Source organism: Syngnathoides biaculeatus, chromosome 19 (genome assembly GCF_019802595.1).
Source record: "Syngnathoides biaculeatus isolate LvHL_M chromosome 19, ASM1980259v1, whole genome shotgun sequence".
Lineage (NCBI taxonomy): Eukaryota > Metazoa > Chordata > Actinopteri > Syngnathiformes > Syngnathidae > Syngnathoides > Syngnathoides biaculeatus.
In genome coordinates this window covers 4,951,887-4,977,596 of record NC_084658.1, presented here as the reverse complement: position 1 = coordinate 4,977,596, position 25,710 = coordinate 4,951,887, and the positions used below count along the sequence as shown (strand labels likewise).

Here is a 25,710-nt window from a genome sequence, read left to right as displayed (position 1 = left end):
CAGTTCTCTACGGGCTTCCTTATACAGTATTTTGATGTACTCTACCACTTTACATATAATATCCATCCATTTTCTTAGCTGCTTATTCTGGAATACTGAAAGACTCTAAAAAGTGTATTCGGTTTTGTTTCTAAATACATTATACATGTTTGAAGATGATGGTGAAAAGGTACAGGGATGCATTAAACAGTTTTTCACCTTTTCAGTTTTTCTTCATTTTTCGCTGTGGCTGAAAATGGCACCCAGCGACACACTTAGCAGTCCAGCATGAATCGCCCCTCCCACTCAATATAAGAACTGACAGCCTTTGTTCGCATCAGTGGCTATCCGGTGCAATTGTAAATTACTTAGTTATAATTGCTTGGCCCACTTCTATCACTACAGAATTCCACAAGCTAACTAACAAAGCTTTAAAACCTGAAAATGCATCTTTCATAGATCCCACAATGTACAGAAGAGCTCATTGTTGTTTTTTAAATTCACAAGTCTTATGTGTTTTGTGTTATTAGGTCCACCATAAAGCATTGTTGGTGTATAACTAGTCGGAAGCATGTGCTCAAATGTAGTTTGAGCCACAGGCTAAGTTACTGATGGCGTCATGTTTAATAACTGCTTAACTTTCCCTGAAGTATCCGTTTTGGACACATCAACACAACATCTCGGACCTGCAGCATCCGTAAGCCAGTTAGCCAGCGAGCTAGCAGCTGGCTGGCACCTCTCACCAGCACCCAGCATGGAAAAGCCTAGCGACAACTCAGTAGGATATATTCCAGACACCAAAGGCTTTCAACTGGTACATTTCATGGCTCCAACATATAGAGATGTACATATGGACATAAATTCATTCAATTAAATTATTAAATTGAGTTCCAAAGAGATTGAGTTACACTTTATTTGTGTAAAATCACACCAGTCCTGTATTTTGTTTCCTTCCTTAGAAGACAAATATCAGGTTGTGCTTCAATTATTAGAATGGGACTCTGTTCGCTCTCTGTTTCAACACCCATTCCCACTGCCATTTGACTTCAGTGATCATTTGGCATATTCGGCTGCATTTATGAATTTGACTTTCTCAAAGGAACACAAATTTAGTATGTAAAAGTAACATTCATTACAATGGAATGTTTTTTATTAAAGTCAGTCAAGCATTAGAGAACAAAGGAGCTTTCATTGAACCCTGTAAAGTAAAAATAAAAAAACTGAGCACCTCTCTCCTTTTCATATGTAATATGTACAGCATTTTCCTCCTCTTCCAAAATTGGTCTTGTTTGAAATCAAATCAAAGTAAGATGTTTTTTTTTTTTTTTTTATGACCCCGCTCCCCAGCCTTGTGAGGGGTCATAACATATGTCTAATGTAATTATGGTGCATAACTGTGGCAAAAGGAGCGGATGCCATGAGAGAGTACACACCTACAAGCTGTAAACTGTAACTTTCTCTTCACTAAGCACAATGTTGCTAATCAATATGTTTAGCTGAAGATTGTAAAGCATTCCAGGTAGAGACTTTCTCTAGATTTACTTCTGCCTGACCTCCTCGTGCTCAGCCTTGACTCTCATTGCAGATGAGACTTTCACCACAACCAGGTGGCATTGCAAAGTGGTGAGGTGACTGTTATGAAAGTTCATGACAATATACTAAGAGGGAGAGCCATGTGATTCAGCCTCAAAACTTAATATAAAGATTATTTTGACGTACTGAACTATATATTTCAAATACCTACACCAGGTTAAGTACTTAAGAATTACGACTGTCGTGCATTTACAGTGGAGTGGATGTATAATCCTTTTGTTGATCTCAGGTCACATTCTTCTTTTCTTAGCATCACATAGTGAGGCTGCTCCTACTTTTGCAAGAATTATATATATAGCAAGTGTGTGTGTGTGTGTGTGTGTGAGAGAGAGAGAGAGGAGAGAGAGAGAGAGAGAGAGAGAGAGAAGAGAGAGAGAGAGAGAGAGAGAGAGAGAGAGAGGAGAGAGAGAGAGAGAGAGATAGAGAGAGAGAGAGAGAGAGAGAGAGAGAGAGAGAGTGAGAGAGAGAGAGGGAGAGAGAGAGAGAGAGAGAGAGAGAGAGAGAGACATGCACTTCACTGGGCTCCAGTGCATGCATGTTTGCCTCTTAGGATTTATTTTTTTTCTGTGACATCCCCTACGCAGGGGTAAACCATGACTGAGAATTACAGTGCAAGCGTATGTTGTTTGGGGTGGGGACTTAGACGTTCACACAGGTTTGCGTTTCCAGGATGGGGGCACGACTCCCATCCTCTAAATAAATGTCCTAGGACATTTAATCTAAGGGGAATTTCACACTGGTTATTGCTTGTCATCGAAGAGCTCTCGCATAAAATACTTTTCATTGGGTTAAGTTCAGAACAGTTTCACTATTAGAACCCTCTTTCATGCCAAGACGTTTGATAGGCCTTTAAGCATGCACTTGATTTTCTTATATATGACATAAAATTCTGAAATGAACTTTTATGTTTTTTTATTATTATATTTTGTACGGTTTCTTACCAAATGATGAGAAAAGTATTGCTATTTCATACTCTGTCGGACTAATGGCACCAAGAGTGCACCTTAAAGATCCAATTCAAACTTTACATTTACATTCACACCCACATGCATGCGCACACTTGATCCCAAGCTTTCAAGAGGACCGATCCGCTATACCTCCAGTCGTATGTGTTCACTTAGCCAGGCACAGCTGCTAGCACTATTACTATCATTTCCTGTGTGCATGTCTGTCTATCTGCCCCCTCAAAACACACACACACACGTTGCACATCTCATGACCATAACCAAATTGGTTTGAGCAAGACATATTTTACACCCGGCGGAGTCACTCTGATGTTCAGGTGGGTCTCTAGCTGTTAAATATGCCACAGGTTGTCCTCTAAGCCTAATGCATATCACAGCTTTTAAAAAAAAAAAAAAGAAGTATGACTCATTCTTCCAAGAAAAAAAGAAAGGAAGGAAATCATAGCTTTTTATTTGTCTGAACAAAAGAATGGCGTATTGGTTTCAGCATTAATGCAACAAAATAAGGATGACTCCAAAAAAACTTGAATACTGAGGTCTGTTTGTGACAAACTGTTCAATCAGCTTTTCATGTTTTTTTTGGGGGGGCGTTTAGCCTGTCTCAGAAATGTGTTTGCATCCTTCACCTGACCCACTTTTCACATGTATCCCTCCGTGTTTGTGTGTCCCTCTTTGCCTGAGAGGTTGTAAATGTAATCTTAGACACATGTTACTTGGCCTGATGTTTTTCAGATTGATGTCAGTTGTGATTAGCATATCTCCTGCCAAGACACAGGAGAGCTCTGTGAGAATGCCAAAGGCTCATGTGGACGCAAACAGTTAGGTAAACATATGTAGCTCGGCTGCCATTTTGAACAATTTCATATTGATGCTGGTATTTTTTTTAAACACAGCCTGTAAATATATCGAGAAAAGGAATATAAATGTGACTGACAAGCTCTGAAACTAATTTCTTCCGCAAGACAGTCGACTTATACCCCCCCCCTTTTCCTGTAGCATATTACGTACTTTAACACTTGTCCGTCCCCCGTGTTTTTCTTAGAATACTGCCGTGTAAGTGCAGCTGTGACCTATGCAATCCACTTCGTTTCTTTTATGGCTGTCTTGCACAGAGGAAATGCTCTCATTCATGTAAGACAACAGGATGACCTTACATTTACAGCACACCAACATAATATCATATTATTTTAATGATATGGTAGATCTCTCTTTGTAAGTTCTGAATTTCTGTTTCATTCCTCATATTAGTAAGCATACGAATGCTTCCCAGAGGATTGATGCCTTAGTCCAAGTAGCTGTAGCTCAACTTTAGCTTGAATTATGTTGTTTTAGTGCTCTCAATTTTGCCGCAAATATCTCAAGAATCAATTTAAACAATAAATTCCACAGAATTAAGCAAATAAATAATGACCAATGAGTATATTATTGTGCCACCTTTGTACAAAGTTGAAACAAGGCTCCAAATTAACTTTTTAGGATACTTGCCAATTGGGAAACTGTCCTAAAATTTTTGCTTGCCCTTTGCAAACTTCAGCACATTAAGTGGACTTAAAAGTTTGTAATATGTCAGCTATATTTAATAATTTCTGTCTGTTCTCACACAGGTTTTTGTGAAAAACACATCTTAATGTTATACAGTATATTACGATGCACTTCTGTCACCATCCATCAAATGTTTACATTCAAATACAGTTCAGTAGCAGCAGTTTGGCTTCTTATAGACGGCACAAATCTACATTTTATGCACAACGGCACATTATTTTGTGCAGGGAAAAAAGTGTGATAATATAGACACACTTTTAATTTCATGTTTATGTTTGCAAAATCTAAATTTTTTGCAAACTGCCTTGAAAAGTTGAGCATCGTATTATCTTTCATATTTAAACATGGTGGACATTCTATACTTGAAAACGCCACCACTGAAGTCTGACACAAAACTGTATTTTTCGAATGTTACATTTATGGAAACCATTGATTGAAAATTACTTTTACAATAAAAAATTGGGTCTCTTGTACAAATGTTTGTACCCTTAACATAAAAAGACCTTACAAAATTCTTGTAACACTCTTTGGACAATGGAAGTCTTATTTTGTCATCCTCTCCACAAAACCCTGACCAAATAGAACCCACCACAACCTGCCCAGGAGACCGGGAAACTAACTCTCATACGATGAGCATGTTAGATGTGTGTGTGTGTTTGACAAGGAAAAGATAGATAAAAGTAGTTAAAATAAGACGAACCAGGAGTAACAAGCAATCAAAGAGTTAGTAGGCAAACAGCGGGAGACAGAAGGGGATAGGAAGACAGATGCAGAAGGGTGGGGGGGAACAACCAGGATGAGAATAGGGATGAGAGTATACTGTATATGCGGTGGCCACTGTCGTGAGACAAGGCAGGTTGCTGTCACTTTAAAAATGACTGTAATAAAAGTGACCGTCGGAAGATGGATCTGGTGATTTTGGCTTGCTAATCAGTCATCTGTGAAGAGGAGCATAGCCCAGATTCAGCAGTCGCCTGACACCACTTGATTGATGCTTGCGCCTTATAATAATAAAAATAATGGGAAAAAAAGCCCATTAACTCTCTCCCTATTAAATTAGGTGGAATTCCCTAAAAGTGACCAAAAAGCACTCTTCAACATTGCTTGTCTAATATTGCTTCGCTCATAGTCTGTTTATTGTGGTGATATTACGAGAAATATCAATCAGCCTTGTGCCCACACTGGTTGATTACTTTTACTGGGGTTGTGGTGGTGGTGGTGAGGGGGGTCGTTGGTCATATGTCAGGTTAGTACCAACCAATGCAAAGGAGCCTGTACAATCAGTGATGACAGGAAGTGTGTGACTTCAAACCTCCTTTTAGCCTTGTGACATGAAAAAATATATATAATGACCCGGCAGCTGAATCTCATATCGCCTCATCTCGCCTTCTCTCTCACATGGGCGCACACACACACACACACACACACACGCACACACACATATGCACATACAGATTGCCTGCAATAATAATAACCCCGGACAACAGCTTCAGCCACCCCCACCCATCCTCTTACCCCCTCCTCCTCCTCCCACATACAATCAAACAAAGCCTCTTTCTTACCTTGCGAATGACCAATCCTTCCATCTCCCCCCCAACAACAACCACCTCCACATTTTTCCCCCTTTTTTTAAATCTATGCATGCGCTTGCCCACTTAAGAGCGGCACCTCATACTTCTCCAGACCATCCTACAGCCTACAGTGTGGCACTCACACACCCCCCCAAATAAATGCAGCCTTGGTTTGTCGTTTTCCTATCCATCCCATGGCTTTCGCTCTCTCTCCCCCTCTGTCTTTCCCTCTCTCCCCACGCTCCTGGCTAGTGCTGGTGAAATATCAGGGCAAACGGATTCCTGCTTCTTTTCTTCCCCCCACTTTCTCAGAGGGGTTGTTCCATGCTATTTGGCCCTGGGGTGCATTTCAACGCTTCTGATGTGAGAGAAGGACCAAGAAAGAAATAGACAGAGAGAGACAGAAAGAGGCAGCCTGCCAGGGTCAGACGGCAGCTTTAAAAAATAATAATTTTAAATGAAAAAAAAAAAAACCACCAGGCTTTTGGAGCACCGTTGATCTCCATTTGCAATGGTGACCGTGCACCGTGACAGGTGCGAGGCCATCTTGGAATCGCAGTCAGCAAGTGACACGAATGCAGCGTGCGAGTGTGATTGTTTCGCCACAGAAAATTGACTTGCGTCTAGCCTCTCTTCATGTTCCTAGAGTACAGGGCACCCTAAATTTGCATATTCATAAGGAACAATAAAATATCATATTTAAACCTTCAACTATGTGTAAAAGAGTCTTTTTGTGTTTTTTAAAGACAGTCCTCCCTAAAAGCAGTAATTATTATTGTCCACTCCAGTTACATTTTTGTCCACACACAATTTGCACTATTCATTCATGTTTGCCTTAAATATTTGAATTATTGTTTATCAATTAAATGTTTATTTTCATCATGTTTTTTTTCTTCCATCCCTTTTGTAATCCCGGCAAGTATCGAGGTCAGGACTAAAAAAAAAAGTACACAGCTCGGAGAAAGACACACAGCTTTCAGAACAAATCACTGGTGAACTACACTGTGTGCAATGATTGTGACATTTTGTTTGGGAGAAATAGTATTTAATTGAAGGGAGAAGTCAGTTATGCAACCAGGGAAAATGTCTGCATTTCAACCTAAATTGAAAACATAACAGGCTTCATGTTTGCGTGTGTGTGGAACTGCGTCTACTCCTATCTACGCTTTGCTTTTTTTTTCATAGCAAAATCTGTTTGTATGTTTACAAGAAAAAATGTTTTTCCCCTAAATCTAATGAAATATATTACATATTATTGTTTTCTACTGGTAAATATATAAAAGTAGAGGATGCAAATACATTTTGTTGTTGAAGTCTACATGTGTTGTAGTGTACATTTTAACTTATTTTATAATCATGAATACCAGCTTGTTTTTTTTTTTCTTTCAAAAGTACAAAGCTTTTTTTTTTTTTTTAAATAAATCTGTTTGGGCTATTGTAATAAATTATTGTTGGGACTCATGGATGTCCAAATGCTACATATGGCCCAATTTGGCAAACTGATGCGTGGTCACTGCAACCCAAATGTTTGCTTAAACTCAGGTCATGTGGTTAAATGAATGATGGCCACTTTAAAGGAAGGTGAAGAGCCCTCACGCTGACTTTAGTTTAACACTGTGATGAAGCCAACAAGTGTTTTGGTGCATCATTGCCAATGTCATCTTTTCCTTTGTCTATGCATTTATAGTAAATGGCAGATCTACACACACACACATATATATGCTTAGTGTGCATGTATATTTAAATATCTATTTTAAATCACTGTCTAATTCAGCCCAAAAATTAACAGCAAAGTTTACTCACAATTGATCATCATTCTTTAAAATTGTAATTCGGAATTTGTGGAAAATTCACCATGGAATAGGCTTTCTTTATTTTATTGGTAACAATGTGGACTGATATCGCACATTTTCTTTGACTGGCTCACATTGCCGATGCACTGACTCTTATGGTGATAGATATACAGTATAAACTAGTATGACTTTAATATTACGCTCTTAGTACTTTTGCTGCGAAATTCATTGGAGAATTTCTCTGCGAAGCACAGACCGCACAGCTATAAGACGAGGCCCGGATGTCACTGTGTTGACATCAAATTGACCAGGTTATTTGCAGCATTGGGGTGGCCCACTGAGTGTTAAGAAAGACAGGGGCAGGGGTTGGAGTGGGATGGGGGTGCATAGATGAATGGATGATGGGGTGGGGAAAGTGCAGGGGTGACAGTCCCCCAGAGGGAGACTGAGATCTAAAAGGACCTCTTGGACCACCAAATTGACATGTTCAAGCTTGTGGGTTGTCATGTAGGAAGGACTCTAATAAGCCATGTGACACCATATGGAGTCTTACTTCCATATGAGCGGGCCTTTTTATTTACTCTTCTTTTATAGCTTTTAATAACGCAAAAGTATTTTTTATGTATTTGTCCTATTTCTGCATTACACATTCATACATGTTTGTCAACGTACTTCCTATTTCTATTTTGGCTTCAGTTGCTTGCCATGAACAGGAACCACGCAGGTGCTATTGTTCCCATCTACTGCCGTGTTACGGCTCCATAAGTGCATGTGCCTGGGTAATAATCAATAGGATTCGCTATGAAAGTTTATGTGTGCGTTGAGGCATCAAGCAGAGGTGTTTGGGGCTACATTACCACCCCCCCCCAGTCTATATATGAAGGACAGTGACCAGACACATGTCTATTAAAAAGGCATCAACTTCGAAAAAGATGGCAGACGCAAAGGGCCAAGTGGGAGGAGGGCAGCAGGGCGAGGTGAAGCTGAAAAGGAATCACTGGCACTGCTTTGGCTCTTCCTGTCTGTGTTGATATTTTCTCGTCAGGGAAGGCACACACACACACAAAAAAAAAAAAAAAAATCAGGAGGGGGTGACCTCTGCTGTGTGACCCTAACACCTGCTTCCTACTTCCTACCCGCCGCTGCCCGACACATGTTCCTCCACTCTGCCAACATGGCAGCCTTCTTTACTCGATCTGCATGAGCCAGGTAGAGGCCATTGATTTGCTCTTATAAAAAGAGCAGAGTGGAACCGGGAGCTGTGTAGACCCACCACCCCACATGCCCCCCCCTCCCCCACCCCACCCACCACCTTCCAGATCTAAATCCCTCCCTCTCCTTTCTCCAGAGCCTAAACAGCTGTGGTTCCATGCATGTAAAATTTACATGACCAGTACCTCATTTTACAACCCCTCCGCCACCCCCGAGCCCATTACATGCACACACATCTCCATATCATGTTGCATATTAATGCACTTAATGCGATATCTCATATGACCAATTGTCCATTTGCATACCTGATTGTGTTGACGCCCCCCAGCCCCCACACAGCACATGACTGTTGCGTTTATAAGTTACATGATGTTGAAATTTGATAGTTGGCATGAAAACAAAGGGCGAGGGGGTGGGTTGAGGTAGCTGCGGGGTGGGGGGAGACGGGTGGGATGAATTGATGAAATGATTCCCCTTGACCCCTAAAATGCAACGTAATCCAGTGTGCCCCCCTTTGATTGGGGCATTTTCCTCTCTTAATTGTTGTCATCAGTGTGGTGCGCTATCAGCAGGCATCTGGAAGTACTTTCAAATCCCCCTCACCCCCCAAAAAAGTGGAGGGGGACCCCCCAAAATTTTCACTAAGACTACTCATGCATAGTTACATGTCAAAATACTTAATTTACCAATTTAACAAAACCAAAAACAGTTTGTTTCAGCAGTGTAATGCGCAATATTTGGGGGTGCTGATGTTGCAATCAATAGGTGGGGTGTACATTTGGGGGCTTGTTGACTAAGATGTGATGTCAAACAGAGAGAGAGAGAGAGAGAGGTAAAGGTCTGCACTGGTACTCTTTGTTTTCAATGCAGACACTATAAGTTCCCCCCACCCCACACCCTCACTCTGTCTCTCTCTCTCTCTCTTTCTATCTATCTCTCTCACTCACTCTCGCTCTCTTCTCTCTCTCTCTCTTTCTCTCTCTTAAAGTGAAGCGGAAGAGTGGGCTGATACCGGTCTCATGTTGCTTATGGATTTTCGTTTATATAATCGATCGAAATGTCCCAATACATTGATTTTGGGTTCACTGTTTTACAAACAGGCGTTTATGGCTCTCGATTTTGTGTTACGACTGATTCCAAAGTGACGAAGATGAGCAAACATGTCTGGATTATAGATTTTTTTAATACAAATATTTCAAGAATAATTGTAATACTAAATAGAAAAATGCGAATATTAGTAAATAATATTCATATGGATTTATTTGGGATAACAAAAAGTAAAAAAATGTGCTGCGTCCCCTTAATCAAATAAAGTGGTGTAAAAACACACGCGCACAAACGCGCGCGCACACACTCACTCACACGCGCGCGCGCACACACACAAAGCATTTCCTTCACTGTGAATTTCTCCTTGAATTATATGCCATCACTAGTGTGTGTGATTGCGGAATATTAAATTAAAGTGGGATAAGTCGGCACCCGGGCGGGCTGCGTCCAATCCGCAAGTCCTTCCCCGTGTCGGAGCAGCGCATCACTGCTCGTCTGCGCTCAATGACAACGTGCCAAATGTGCGCATTTTGAACAACACTTTCCATATGCTTTTATCGGATCGCTACTGAGCAAGAGAAAGACTGCAAAACGGAATGCTTTATACCAAAGGTACCTTAAGAAGCTACACCTTTTCCTTCCATTTATCCCCCCCCTTTCACTGGCTTTGTGATGTTTGTGATTTTTTTTAATGGGTGATTTTAAACGAGGTAAGAAAAGGTACATTTTGCTTTTTGTTCCTTTTTTTAATGGATTGCATATTTGTGTGGCACTGTCTGTTTGCTTTAGGGCGAAAGAAACGTGAGCTTACAGAGTTGATGGGCAAAAGTATCGTTTTTTTCGTTGTGTTTTGAATTTTGTTTTCCTCCCTTTTGTGGCTGAAGTGCATTGTGTTGCTGTTTAAGAAAGACTTTTAAAGGCAAAAATATTGGAATTAAGGGGGTGACGTTCTCTTTTTTTAGTTACTTTGCAGTTTGTTGTGACGCAACTTTGCCCTTTCGGCAAGTGATTTAAATTTTAATAATTGAAATGAATCGATTTTGAGATTAATATTACCCCCCCCACATAACACGTAGCACATGATTATCAAGTTGAATTGCCTTTTGTGACTTTATCTGTCGTTGTTTTGTTTGTGTTTCTGATTTTTGCAGCAATGTGTGAGAGTGTGTGGAAGAGAGCGAGACTTGGCCAGTGGGTCAATGCTTGTGTCAGGTTGTGGGTCACAGCTGTGGGCTTTTTCTTTTTTTCTGGTGTGATTTTGGGCATATTTTCGTGATTTTTGTCAGCGTGTGCCTTCCCATCGGACAAAATAGGTACATTAAAACATACACACACATGCACGCTAAACTAGGGGTGCTTAGGTGAATTGATACATGACATTTTCAGTTTATTATTCATGCAAGCGTGGCAAAAACAACATTATTATATCAAATGTTTATACACCATTGAATATTTTTTAATTGTTTCGTAATAGTCGATCTGTATATATGCTAATGCATGGATTTAAAACCTTTAATGAGAGATAAAACGAAACACATTCAGCTTTTTGGAATGACAATTTTACGACTATATTATTTTAAATTACGTATAAATGTGTATTTTTTTTAATTTGGCAATATTGAAGCGCTCACTTACACATTTAAACCGAGCGGCCTTTGCGGATAAATGACAAATTATGAATCGAGGACAATGCCTATTTTAAAGCGTTCTACCGGAGAGAGCGCACCGTCTCCGCGCACAGAGGGAGGAGACAAGAAGAACTATAGTGGGGGGGGGGGTCGATTTGACTTCAAGATAAGCAGTATCCAATATTACTTCCTTACATGAGATAGTTTTCCCTTTTTAAACGAAGAGCATAAAAAAGAACGGACAAAATGTCATTAACGTAAAGGGGTTAAAACAAACCGTTTACCTCAAGGATGCTCCTTGAAAAGAAAGTAGAAAGAATGTTTTATGACTTTAGCGTATTCCTCGGTTTCGGTGTTTAATGTATGTAATGAAGAAAGGTCCGCGCTCGGCAAACAAATGGCCGGTGTACTACACTTGAACTCCATCACGCGAGCGATTCCACGGGACTCTGGGGGCCGCCTGTGACGCAGCGTCGCCGGGCTTTTGCAGGCTGCGAACGCCCCTGGAGGACGGGGAGGCAGCTGCAACAGTAGCTTGGGATCCGTTGAGAAAGTGAGAGCCGCGACCCATCTCGCGCCCCCCTCCCTCTCCGTCTCCCTATTTTGGTGTCGAAAGACCTGTCTCAAACCAGAACAACCAAGCATGGGGTCGCCTGGCTTCTCAAGGATCCGGCCCGGTCCGTGCATAGCTGCAAAGTGGAGCAAGTAGTTCACTTACCAGTAGCAGCCTTATCATCACATCCCAAGCCCCGGTTCACTTCACCCCCCAGTTTTGATACCCCCCCCCACACACACACACACCGACATCCTCCCTCCACCCTCCACCCCCATCAAGCCGAACCAGATCTCTTGATTTTCTCCTCTATGGAGAAAGTCTTGCTCTCGCCTAGGATCCGCCATTGAGAAAGCACACAGTAAACAATTTGCACCGAAACGCTCATTATCGGCAGTTTTTGGCCCATCTCAGAGGGGGGGAACTTGCGCACTGTTTTTAGGCTCTGTGAACCCTCACGGCCTCTGCCCCTTAATGGTCCTGAAGGTGCAGCACATGTACGTCCAGTAAATTCCACATCACACACGTCTACAATATGAAGAATATCAGCAGATTTTGTACACACTATGTTGTGTGCATGTGATATTTTGCCGTTTCTTTCATATATTCGTGCCATTTAAAAATATCTATATAATATTCACTTATATGTGTATATATAAATTAGCATTATGCCGAACCTATTTTTTTAATATTCGGTCGAGACCCCCCCCACCCTATCAAAATGTGTTGTATAAATAAAAATGTTGCGTCCATCCTGTTTATTTCTTCCATTATTCTGCCTCTGCATGCACGTCATATTTTACATGAAATAATGTTGATTCATATATATTTTTTTTTTACTTTTTGACCTCCTATTCCTCTCCTTTTTCTTCTGTGGTCGTCTCATTTGCATTGCGGCGACTGTTGATCAACTCACTAATTGCACTTCTTTCTCCTCTCCGCCTCTTCTTCCTCTGCACCCTCCTTTCTCTCTCTCTCTATCTCTCTCTCTCTCTCTCTCTCTCTCTCTCTCTCTTCTCTCTCTCTCTCTCTCTCTCGCTCTCTCTCTCTCTATCTCTCTCTCTCTCTCTCCGTCTGTGGGCGTCTCTCGACCCATTCCCAGAGTGCATATCGGGAAATGGACACACAAAGACATGCGCACTCAACTAATCAGCCATTTTTTAAAAAAAGAAAAACAGGGCTAAAACGGTAATAATTAGCAGAATAAAGACCTATCGGATTTTCATTTCCTTTCCGACGTCGCCGTTCGGTGAGCGTCCGTCCGCAGGAGAGACCGCGTTTGCGACCCTGCCGACAAGTCGTCTCAGTGTCACCGGAACCCACAGAAGGGACTCTTAAGACCGCTTGGCGTTTGTGATTTTGACCCCTCTCCCTTTTTGCCCATCATAAGGTGGGAGGATTATTTGAATTTCAGCTGTTTTTGGTGGTTGTGTCGGTGAGCTGGATGTGAGTGTTTTGCGCGAGCTGGAGCCAAGAGGAGCGGAGGTGCAGGCGCTTCTGGAGGGGCAAGAAAGTAAGTTGTCTCCTTTAACTTTTATTGAGTACTGGAGTTGGCTCGGCGTGTGCGCTCCATCTACGGCTCGCCTATCGATTATCTATCTGGCTGCTGGTTCACTGACATCGGGTCACTTTCGAGAACAGGTGTTGGATGGCGTGTCTTTATTTTTGTTTTTTCTTTTTCTTTCTTTCTTCCTTTCTTTCTTACTTTCTTTTTTTTTTTTTTTTTTACAAGTCCACTGTTTTGTCGGATGTGGACGCCGGTTTGTCCGTGCATCTCCTCCAATTTGGCCGCGGCCACTCTGGGTAACTGCCAGCCTCGGAGGAGATCTTACGAGCGGTTTCGCGACCACGGTCGACCACTCCACGTTGATCCGAGCCCCAGGCAGCCATGAGCCGGACGACCACTCGCAAGTGTCCCGCTACGCCGCGACGGGAGCAAACGTTTAGCCGCCTTTGGTGAAGCCTTCCCAGTTTCTCGGACATGAATCCCCCCCGTCTTCTGCTTCACTTCCTCAGGTTTCATCCTCATTTTTGGATGCTACTGGGAATTATATCCAATGGAGGAAACACTTTCTAATGTCATCAACGCGAAAAAGTGCACAATTTGACTTAATTTCTCTTAAATAACGAGTTTAAAAAACGCGTGTGAAACCCATTATGTCCACCTGCTATGCTTCCAGTATACTAAAAAGTAGTCGTATTTCCACTATCGGGAAGTGTTCCGGTTGAGCTGCCCGCGAGGGAGAAGCGACTGTCCGGCTGCTGATTGTGGCTTCTCCGGGGGAGAGCACGACCACCTCCACGGTGTCAGCGTGAGGAAGAGTAGGAAGAACCGAGCACTCTGCTTCGGCTTCATTCGAATGATCTCATTCAATTAAAATCGTTTATTTCCCATTTTCCAGTCGAATGTATTCGGAATTGAACACTAAATTGTACACTAAAATGTCTAAACTTGCCAATGACAATCCTCCTTTAAACCGCCAATTCATCCGTTTGTTTTATTTTTTACGTGCCAGTCGTTTAGTTTTCCTCATATATCCTCTTTTTTGGGTTTTAAAAAAAGACGTCTTTGAGTGGGACACAAGTGACAGGTCGTGGGATTGGGTGGAGGTCATCGATCGCACGAAAAAAAAAAAAAACATCAGGGCCATGGGGCCAGCCTGTCTCCAAGCCGAATTTATAACCGTGTTGTGTTTGTGTGTCTGTGTGTGTATTGAAAGTGTATCTTTCAGTGCAGGACAGCTTTTATGATTGGACATCTTCAGAGTATTATTTACTATTTGTCTGTTAAAATGAATTTAACCACTTGTAGTTGTTTTATTATTTCCCATTTTTTAATGTATTCAATTACACAACGTTAAATGTTTTTTGTCTGAATGTCATTTGCAAAATAGTATTGTTACAATTTACAGATTTTGTAAGAATTAAAATGGGAACTCCTGCAATGGCTATGATTGTGAAACTTATTTTTTTTTGCAGAAAAATAATTTTGCCCTCATGTTAAATGATGACATTATTTAGATCAATTAGTACATTTTAAAGACAATTTTAATTGGATGTGTAATCCTTTTGTGAATATGTTTGAATTATAAGATGAAAAAAGGCCCATTTGGGTGAACACAAATCAGAAACTGTTGAAATGACTCTAATTTCACTGAATTTCATCAGATAATGATCATATTGTCTCACTCTTATTTTCTTGTCTTGTGTATGAGTTATTTTTTTATAGGTTTGTTTGCAAAAGCGAGCCCCTTGTTTTTGTTTTTCCTTTGCATGATGTCTTAGCTCTATCAAAGGGCTGAGCGTGTATCTCTGCGCGTTAGTTAAGCAGCTCACTGTATTCATTTCACCCATAGCAGTGGAAGGGAGCGGCGATGAGGGGGTAAAATAATAATAAAAAAAAAACATTGAGAGAGACGGGCTGAGGACAATAGCTGTTGCCTTGAAAATGCTTCTTGATTATTAAAAGCTAATGCATTTGCAGTTTTGCAGCCTTCATTAAGCGTGTACACGCCAGGGTGGCGGAGGGGGTGCGAGGGTTACGGGGAGGAGGAGATGATGGGAGATGGAGAGAGAGAGAGAGAGAGGGAGGTGGGGGGGAGGTCTGTCCTATAACTCCTGGGCCTGAGACACATGCAGCAAGAAGATTGGCTCGAGCCTCTCCTAGGGGTCGACAATGTGTCATTTCCACCCAGCTAGATTGCCCTCTGCCTATCTGATATTAATGTGCAAATCAATATTTCAGGGATTAAATTTCCCTTCTTCATTTTTTATGGTTTCTACCTCAATAAGTCTCCCGTCTAATAGAGGAGACTGGATGATTTAGAAGTCTTTGCTGCTGCTGAGAGAGAGACAGAGGCTGCTGAGAGAGAGGGAGAGAAAGAGGAGCTTTGCAACGAGGCTATCGCTGCATTTTAATGTTCATCTTAGTCAATCCCCATAGGCCTTTCGTAAGGAGGGCTATATCGCTGCTTTACACCGCCGTAAAGACACCCAATTTGCTTAAAAAGGCAGGAAGAGAAAATATGAGTCCGGTTGAATACATAAAACGCTGTGTAATCCAAGACACAGGTATTAGTAAAAGGGACCCCCCCCCCCCACACACACACACACAGACCTCCCTCTTCTCATATAGTGCTACTTCCAAACCGTCATGGCTGAAGGAACACTATAGCTTACCACACAGCGGCCCGCTCGCTCTAACAATATTTCTCCATCCTCTCACTCAACCGCTTTAATATTTGCATATACTAGCATGTAAAGATGAAGCAACATCTGGCATATGTGCGCGCACTGCCACACAATGACCACAGTGGTGATTAGTGAAAAGAGGGGCATATTATTACGATAGTCATAATGCTGCATCTCATTGAGAGTCAACTAAATGAGCCTTTTGACTCCCTAAAGACATTCATTAAGGAGCGTGTGTGCCTATAGGTGTGTGTTTATTCAATCTGCCTTCTTCGACCATCTGCCGGGTGCATGCATGCATATGTTTCCAGCAGCAGCACAGTGCAGGGTGGGACCCCCCCCAGGGTGGGACCCCCCCCCCCCCCTCCCTAATATTTTCTTCTTGCTTATTCAGGCTTTTTTTAAAACATGGCTTGATGGGGAGAGGGAAAACAAGTGAGGAGAGGGAGTACCCGACAGAGGAAGAGGCACAAAGGAGCTCTAATTGTAGCACGACCGCTTGGCTTCCTCAAGATTCACGGCCATTACATTTTGAAAGGCTCCGGCGCCATGTCCTGCATTATCAAAATGCCGAACCTACACCCAAACACATGCACTTCCATCCACTTTTGTTTGTGAACTGTCTCGTAGACCTCAACGTCAGCATTTTTTGCACATAAATCAGCAAAAGCTGAATGTATGAGGTTCCTTTTAATCATAACGATTTGAGTTTCATTGGGGTTCTATCAGATGCATTATGGTGCTGTACTTGTTTTATTTCCTTGTTGTGAGGGGTGAACGAAGTGTGCTGCAGCTCAGTTTTACATCTCAAGGAAGGGAGGGCAGGCGGCAGCAGTGACGGTGGTTGGGTGTGTGTGTGTGTGTGTGTGGGGGGGGGTGTTTCCTGTGTCAGGCCTGGGGCACCACCAAACGATCGCACACACACACACACACACACACACACACACACACACACACACACACGTTTTCTCCCTATCACTGAGGAGGGTTAAAGACTTGGAATAAGATCAAGCCTCTATGTAGCTCCTGGGGAGGGTGCTTGTGAATATGCGAGTTTTAGTGTAATTAGCACTTAATTGTATTAACATATGCAAATTGTCAGACGCGAGGAGCGCTTGTAGTGCCGGTGGGTATGTGGGCCAGGATACAAGTGGTTCTATTGTAACGCCACGGCAGGGAGAAAGAATAATGGCGAGCACATAACCAGCTCACTTATGTAAATCTCTGGCTGGCCGCTTTGCCAAATTTCATTAGTCGCCATGACAACCTGCTTAATTGTGCTGACTAATGTCCCATGATCTGCTGCCAGTCAGGATGGATGTCAGCCCCCCCCCCCAGAAATGCACAAACATGACAAGGTTAGAGTGCGAGAGGCCCGACTGTCCAGATTAAAGCAGGTCCTATTTGCACACACACTCCTCTTGAGCGCAGATTTACATATTCCACCCCCCCTCTAAAAAAAACTCCCCCCACTACGTCTGTTTCTCTGCTCTGTGTGCGTTTGCATGTGGTGTCAATGTGTGGTGGGTGTGTTTCTTTGGTTGGACGACAGCGGTTCAGTGGCGTGTCACATGTGTAATGTCTGCTCAGACTGGCACAGACATCACTGAGTTTGTTTTTCATTAAGGGACAAGACTCGGGTTCTGTCAAGTCAAACAAACACATAAAACGGCAGATGGGGTTCTGCCTTTTAAAACGTATATTCTATCCAAATAAGTTATTATGACACGTTTTTGTAGCTACCCCTTACGCTCCACTGGCATACAAGAATACTAGCCAAAGGTAGCTAAAGATTGGGCCTAACTACTGCTACTAGTAGTTGCATGCTAATCCCGTTTTTTGACAGCAACGTAAACTGATATAATTGCTTTTCAGAGGCAGGATCGGCAGTTTATACAAGTGTGAAAGCACGGGAAAGGGGATTAGCATTATTTTGCATAATGCTGGCCGGGCACTGAATGGGGCATTGAATGCTTGACTGGGTGACAGAGATGAAAGGGAGATGAAATGCTACACCCCCCCACACCTCCGCCGCACCCCCCACCCCCAACCCCCTTCTTGCCTCAGTCCTGCTGCCTCCGGTTGGTGTTGTCGGTCGAGAAATTGCAGTACGGAAATGCCATGCCGGTGTTCTATAGTCCGTTTCAGATGCCAGCAGATGTAAGGTGTCATGTAAGGCAATATGCATAAGACCCCTTTCAGTTCTAACATCCTTTGTAATTACTTTGTGACTCAGGTAAGATTCACATGGGCGCACATCCCAAAATCAATTCCAATGTTCCCACATTGAGCTGGATTTTTGGGATATTATCTTGTTGCTGTGGATGAGAGAAGCAGGTGTGTTTCATGTGCATACCGTGCATGTGTGTTTTTGTGTGTTATGAGGGGGTGGCAGGGTGGGTGGCAGAGCTTCGAATTGCCACCGTGACTTCCATGTGACCCGGCTCGACTTTTGTGACTAATTTATGATCAACCGTCATCATCGGCCATTGAGTCTGCTGTATAGAAATGATCCCAGTTGGAGGGGTTAGGGGGAGTTGAGCTAATATGATGGAGAACATGCAATGCCACAAAGGCCAACGTGGCCTGTTGTTGTTGTCTGTTATTGAAACAGGATCCTCTTTTTCTGACCTTTTACACGCCTTCCCTCACCTTTCATATGCAAATGGTGGCCAAACCATAGGAGGAAATACGCTGAAGCCGAGTAGAGGAGGACAAAGACCCTCTCTCCGTCTTTTTGCTGCATCTCCTCTTTTTCTTAGCTCTTCGCCCTCTCAAGCAACTTGACAGACATTGGTGTGAAAGGAAGTGAGCGTTGGCTGCATTGGAGGAGTGGCGATAGCTATCTGGCTGTGACCTGTGCCACTTGCCAGGATCAAGTAGGCTGTGGTTCCTGAGTGTTTTGGTGGAGTGGCCCTTTGTTGTATAATCCACATTGGTGACCGCTGTAACCATGTCACAGGTAGCACAGGTATGGTTATGCAGAAGACCCTTGGCTCATGTAACAGCACTGTCATGCATGCTTGATAATTATCTGTCAGTCGCCCGTCGTAGAATAGGTAGCAGGAAATTTATATAATGATGAAAAGTACCAGTTTTTACTGGCATGTCATTATTTTTCATTACAGTTTAATGTAAAGCAAATACCATCAAGGACTGAGATATGGTAATTTACACATCAATAACAAATAATATCTGTTTAAAACACATCGCACAGTATACAGTATTTGAGCTTAACTGGGTTTTAGGGCACTGAATCACACACACACAAAACATTCTTTCTGCATTTGTCAAAAAAACTAACATCCACTACTTCCTTGCATAAGCCAATTTTAAAGTTGTATTTATTAATTTTACATATCTTTCTCACATTTATATTCAAATAACTTCACTTCCACTCTTGCTGTTGAAACAAGTTAAAAGAACAAAAAAAAAAAAAAAAAACGTGTGGTCATAGCTTAAGTCACGTCGTTCTCCGGTGGGGTAAAACGATACTAATGCAATTAAGACAACGGTGCACTAGCTAGCATAATATACTGGCGCAACGCTGTTTTAGCATGATACGGTTTTCTGGTTTCTTTTCAAGGCTGTGTTATGGGAAGGGGCATGTTATCTGTAGGAAATGTAATTTTTGTCCTCATTGAAATTGTACATTATTGAGCCCGGTTATCTAAATGTTTTTGTTGCTGTTGGTCTTGCGCCAGTCGGGATTGTGTTACCCCTCTTTCGCTCTCATCTCACTGGGCCTTCATCAATCTCTTCAGGGAAAACAGAAAGAGGGGATTTTTTTCCCTCCTCTCTTTCTTTCTCACTATGTTCTCTGTCCTTTTTCTCAGGCTCTCCTGCCTGCTCAGCATCTACTCCAGGATATTAGCTATGGATAGAATAATATGCTAAATCTTTGCGTTTCAATGTGGAAGTTAGGAGATTTCATGGACCAACTGAGCTTTGGTTCTCCGTTTTAGGTCAAACAAAACGTACTGCTGTAAATGAGAAAAGAGGCTTCCCCTTTTATGTTATATTCTGTATTTGCTTGTCTCTCTGCTGGTGTCTGTCACATGTTCTTTGTCATCATTCATTTACTCCCCTGCATGTTTTTCTCCCCGTTGACAGCTATGACATGTCACATTGGCAGCGGCTGTTAATCCCAAACAGTCATCCACTTTTGAAAACTTTTTCTTTCACGCTGTACGTTTGGGGCACAGCTTTTCTTGTGTTTTTCTTCAGGACAACTGAAGACTTTTAAGAGAAGTGTTAATACACAATCTCCAAATGTTGGTTTAAGGTCAAGCCTAGAGATTCGTCAAAGATGCCCTAAATTATGGAAAGAAAAGCTGCTGAATGAATGACTAAGTTTGCAGAAGGTTCGTTTGCCACAATAGCACAATATGTCTCATGACAAATGATACATTCTCCTCCTTGGGAGCAAAAAACAAAGACACAGATTGAAGAGCTCAGTCACAGGACACTTCCACATTTGTGGGGAGAGGATGATGTTGTATATCCAATAGATGAGAAAAATAATCTGAACATTTATATACAGTATGTCATCCCCGTGAAATCAGTTATCGTCCCACCGCGGCACCTTGTGCATGTTCTCTAGTGTTAATGTGAGTGCCCGCCATGATGATTGGCATCCGCTATTCCTGCAGGCAATTGTACATGAATTCCAGGGCCATTGGCAGGACTCATCAGGGAATAAGTGACTAATTAAATATGCATGACTGCTGGGCTTAAACAACAGTGTAATGAAAAATGAGACAAGTTTACCAACGAATTTAGCTTGAACTGCATTAACACATTAACACTAATAATGATAAGCATGTGAGAGAAGTATTTTGAAGAACTATTCCCTTTAACAAGTTAGAATTTAGCTAAGTAGTATATGGGGGGAAAATAGCGTACGTGTTATTTTGTAGTATTTGAAAAAGATCTCTTTTTTTTTTCTAGTGGAATGATCTAAAACAGGCAAGCATGTGTCTCCACATCTCCCCTGGGGAATCTCCAGCCAACACTATCCCTCTCAAACCCGGACTTTTCCTGCCTGGCATCATCCATGGAATAAGCTTTAATTATTTGGTTTTTTGAAAGGGAGGGGAAAAAATGAGGCTTTTTTTGTGTGACAGTGGCGAAAAAGAAGAGCAGAGCGAGTGCAGGAATGTTCCTGTATGAAATTGTAGGTATTAGCCGGGGCGGTTTTTGTCAGTGGTTTTGGCTGATGAATCAGCTCTTTGCCCCTAGACTAAATAAGAGAGTGGGAGCTTTGTCTTGTTTCATCACCGTTTGGATGAGCAGATACAAGACGGCTGTGGAGGAATTGTTAAAAAAAGCAAAGCATGCGTCTTTCGTCTCGCACACTATTCCAAACAAGTGTCAGGAAGCGCTGATGGGTGGGCCTGAGTTTCTACGGTGTTATTTTCAATGCAAAAGAAGAAACTATCACAGCAAAACCATTTACAGTTGTAATATTATTGTAACCCGGCGGCACGGTGGATGCACCTGTAGAGCGTTTGCCTCACACTTCTGAAGACTGGGGTTCAGATCCCGGTCCCACCTGCGTGGGGTTTCTCTTTGCATTCCGGACCCCAAAAACATGCCTTAATTGGAAACTTTAAATTCCCCCAGGTGTGATTGTGAGTGCAACCGACGACCAGAGGCAAATTCCTTGTGTGTTGTTACATACTTGCCCATTAAAACTGATTCTGATTCTGAACTGTTGTCTCTCTCCGTGTGCCCTGCAATTGGCTGGCAATCAGTTCAGGGTGTACCCCGCTTTCTGCCCAATGACGGCTGGGATTGGCTCCAGCACTCCCACGACCCTCGTGAGGATAAGCAGCTCAGAAAATGGATACATTGATATTATTACAACCCGTTAAAATCATAAAGGAATATTTTAAAAATGTAACGCATTATCAATGTGTTTGAAAATGTTAAAAAAATAATAAAAATCCCCCGATCACTATTGACACACAAGGTAACTCAAAAATGTTAATATTGAAGTGTTTAATACACAGTCAGTGTTTTCTAATATGCCAATTATACTGTAAATAAAATCATTTCCTAGAGCAAGCAGAAAGGTAATGTGACCATTTCATCCTGCTTCTCCCTTCAGTGGGCCGGCTCTGAGCTTCGCGTAACACGTTGTTTATTTGATAAAGGGATATTTCGCCACTAATCTAAAAAAACACACTAATTAAATGTGACAGTTGTTTGTTTGTAGTTCAGTTAAAATGGACTCTTTGCTTTCCATCTCAACCTTTGCCACCTCACCCCTTCTAAAATTCTCTTCACTCCCTCACATAGTAACCAGAAAAAAGTACTCAAAATGGTCTAAGTCACAACTATGCTTTCCTTGTGTTTGCGTGTGTGTGTGTGTGTGTGGTGTGTGTGTGTGTGTATGAGAGAAGAAGGCAAACTAACAACAGCTGTCAGAAAAAAAAGTGGGGGGCATCGAGGTTGTTTAAAAAAACAAATGGCTTTGGTCTAAAGTTCATTTGGAGACCTCTCTAATTAAATATAGAGCCAAAAGCTTAAGTTAATTAGTAATTCCCTGGGTCCAGAAATTAGACCTGTCACGAGTATACAAGCCCGAAGGTTTGTGTGATTTTGTTTTCCACACCAGTATCATGTCATGTAAAATGTTCACCAACTTATTAATGCATTCTTTTTTTGTCAATGTTAGACCTGCATTAGGCAAGGCTGACAGTTGAAGCATCTTTAGTGATAACATGGAAAGAATAGGAGGTATATTCAAACCGAGAACGCCTAAAACTTGAGACATTATTTTTATTTTTACTGTATATCCTTTTTAAACAAGCAAAAGTGTTTAGCCAAACATTATTTCTTCCAAACAATATTTTAACAAAAATGCAGGACCTGTATGTAATGATCTTCTCCGAAAATGATGCTTCTCCTTCATAAATATGGGAATGGAATTGCATTCAAATTTATAAAACACTGAAATTTATCCTGATTGTCCAGGACCTCAACAATACTAAACCTCTGATCCTAGAAAAAACAAAGCAAAATAATGTCAACAAAAAGGAGGGGATAACCAAAACCTTACTTGTGGGCAAGACCAAATCAACAGTTTGTTTAAAAAAAAAAAAAGTAAAAACAGAAGTTTGGAAGACCACTGAAGTCAGTGAAAGTGGATAACCAGCAAACATCCTTCCTTGGTGAAGAAAATTGTCAAACGTTGTCAAAATCTACATGTAGATTTATTAAGAGGATTTACAGAATTGTGCAGACCACCAGTAATATTAAAGAACAGGAAACCCAGATTAGACTTTGCAGGAAACATCTAAAAAGCCTCTTAAAATCTACACAAAATGGTTGTAAATTCCTAAACAGTAAATGTCAAATTACTGCAAAGCCTTTCAAATTAAACCTGAAAGTCTCAACATCAACATCATCTTAACTTGTAAATGAAATACATTTTGACCCAGAACTACACATATCTACACTACTACCTCTTTTATCTTCCCAGAATTGTTCCACTCTTTCCAAAAAATACTTTTTTGGAATCTTTTTTTTTCTTCTTCACAAATCAATGAGCCAGAAATATGAGTTGTTTCGCAAGTAGGGCAGTTGTAATAGCACAAAACAAGCAAAGAATTCGGGGCTCTGGCTGGTTGATACAGTATAACCGGCCTTTTATATTTGCCAGGTGGATGCGAAATGCCTGCGTCAAGAGACTGTGCTCTGTGTCTGTCTGTGAGTGTGTGCTATCCTTGACTGACGTGGACACTGTTTGCTTAACCTCTTCTGCGCCGCACTGCCATGGCCTTGTCAATTTAAGTGTGTGTGGGGCTATGCTTGCGTGTGTATGTGCGAGTGAGTGGGAGCAAAGGTAGTTTTCATTTTTTTAATTTTTTATATTCCCAGCAGTATTTTTGCTCAACAAACCTGCTGAGAGGCTGAGTGAGCGTGTGAGAGGGGTTTGAATCAACACAAATGAGTGATGTGTTGGTTTTTGCTCTCTCTCGTGGTGGTTCATAATTGTGCATCCACACCCGCCCAGAGAAAACATTTTTACATTTTTTTTCATACTTTGTATTTAGCAGGATTAATAATTTCACTTGGCAAATAATCCCAGTATGGAGTGCGTTTTGTGTGCGTGAGTGTGTGTGACCGTGTGCGTGGGTGTTGCCCAATGCTTTAGCCTTATCCAAAAGATAAGGCTATGATTTATGTAACGGCTAAGCTCTTTCATATTGTGTATGTTGTACCTTACAAGAGCATGATGAGCATGCTAGATTAATATTTATTTAGTACGGGTAAATCAAGGATTAAGCAGTCATCGTTTTAGCGCTAATCCACGTCTGTGGTGAGATGCAGAGACAAAACCAGGCAGATTACTAAAGACATCGCGCTACAAAGTCACAATTAGTTGTTCACTGTAACGAGCAGTGGACAGGAGATGTGCTAACACATGCTGACACACAATTTGACATCATGATTTGCATTCTTTTTGTTCTGCTCCTCGCTCATTAAGAAAGTGAAGTTGACATCAGCAGTCATTTGCCTGATTCACACTTATGTGTGTCATGATCATTCCACGGTTCACGCATAGGCAGGAACACACGCATGCTGACACACATGCATGAGCGATGAATACTTCTTTCTTAGCTGCAAGCACATGGGAGCAGAGGGATAGCTCGCTAGTACTGTGTGAGAGTGCAGGCGTCTTACTAAATTCCATGTTGAGTCTGGAAATCAAATTACATTCTTTGCTAATTGAGTTAAACCGCTGTGCTGGACAAGTGGCAAAAAAAAAAAAAAAACAGACATGAAATTCATGTGTCCATGTCTTTTCTTTCTGTCATTTTTTTCCAGGTGCTAATCTTGTTCTCGCTTAGCACTCTAAGGTGGGTTTTCTTTCTACATCTAATTTAGAAAAGGATGAAACTGTGCAATTTTGGTAGCTCGTTTATATACTTACATCAATTCAGAGAAACAATGAAACAAGATGACTTTCAGGCGCTATTGTTCTCCATTGTCCCCCCGAAAAAAAAAAAAATAATAATCTGCAACTCAGAAGACGAATATGTTATAGTATATATATCTTAAACTATGAATTCTCTAGACCAGTGATTCCCAACGAGTCTACCATGAGCGATCTTCAGGGATGGCATGGGAGATTACCAAATTTACAAAAAATAATGAATATTTGTTCCTCTAATTATGCCAGTGAAGCATTGTGACAGACAGAACAAATAAATAGTAGTCTATTAGATGGCAGGAAGTACATGCAGTAATTACTGCAATTTATTGAGAATTTTTTGTTTGTTAGTGTGCCAAGAAATTTTCTAATTGTAAAATATGTGGTTTGGATCCATTAAGTTTGGCAATTGCTGCTCTAATCAGATCATTTACAGTGTTCCCTCGTTATTCAGGGGGTTACGTTCCTTACACCCTCGCGAATAATGAGAATCTGCGAATAATGGATGTAGTATTAATATACCTATGTATGAGATGTACCATATTTTTACAACCATACTATGCACTTAAAAGCCTTAACTTTTCTCCAAAATGGACAGCATGGTTTATGTGCACAATTGTTGTGTGACTTGTCCAATGAAGTAGACTTGAACACACTGTTTAAATTGTTAGCATGTTATGCTAGCATATGTT

At 41.5% G+C, this 25,710-nt stretch overlaps 1 protein-coding gene across 1 annotated transcript in view; it reads left to right on the top strand.

Moving 5' to 3' along the window:
- The first annotated feature begins 13,062 nt into the window (after positions 1-13,062).
- Positions 13,063-25,710, top strand: part of zfhx4 (zinc finger homeobox 4) — a 97,580-nt gene continuing 84,932 nt past the window's right edge. Inside the window, exon 1 of the mRNA XM_061805094.1 lies at positions 13,063-13,396. The gene's annotated coding sequence lies outside the window, so the exon portion shown is untranslated. The remainder of the gene's footprint in view (positions 13,397-25,710) is intronic.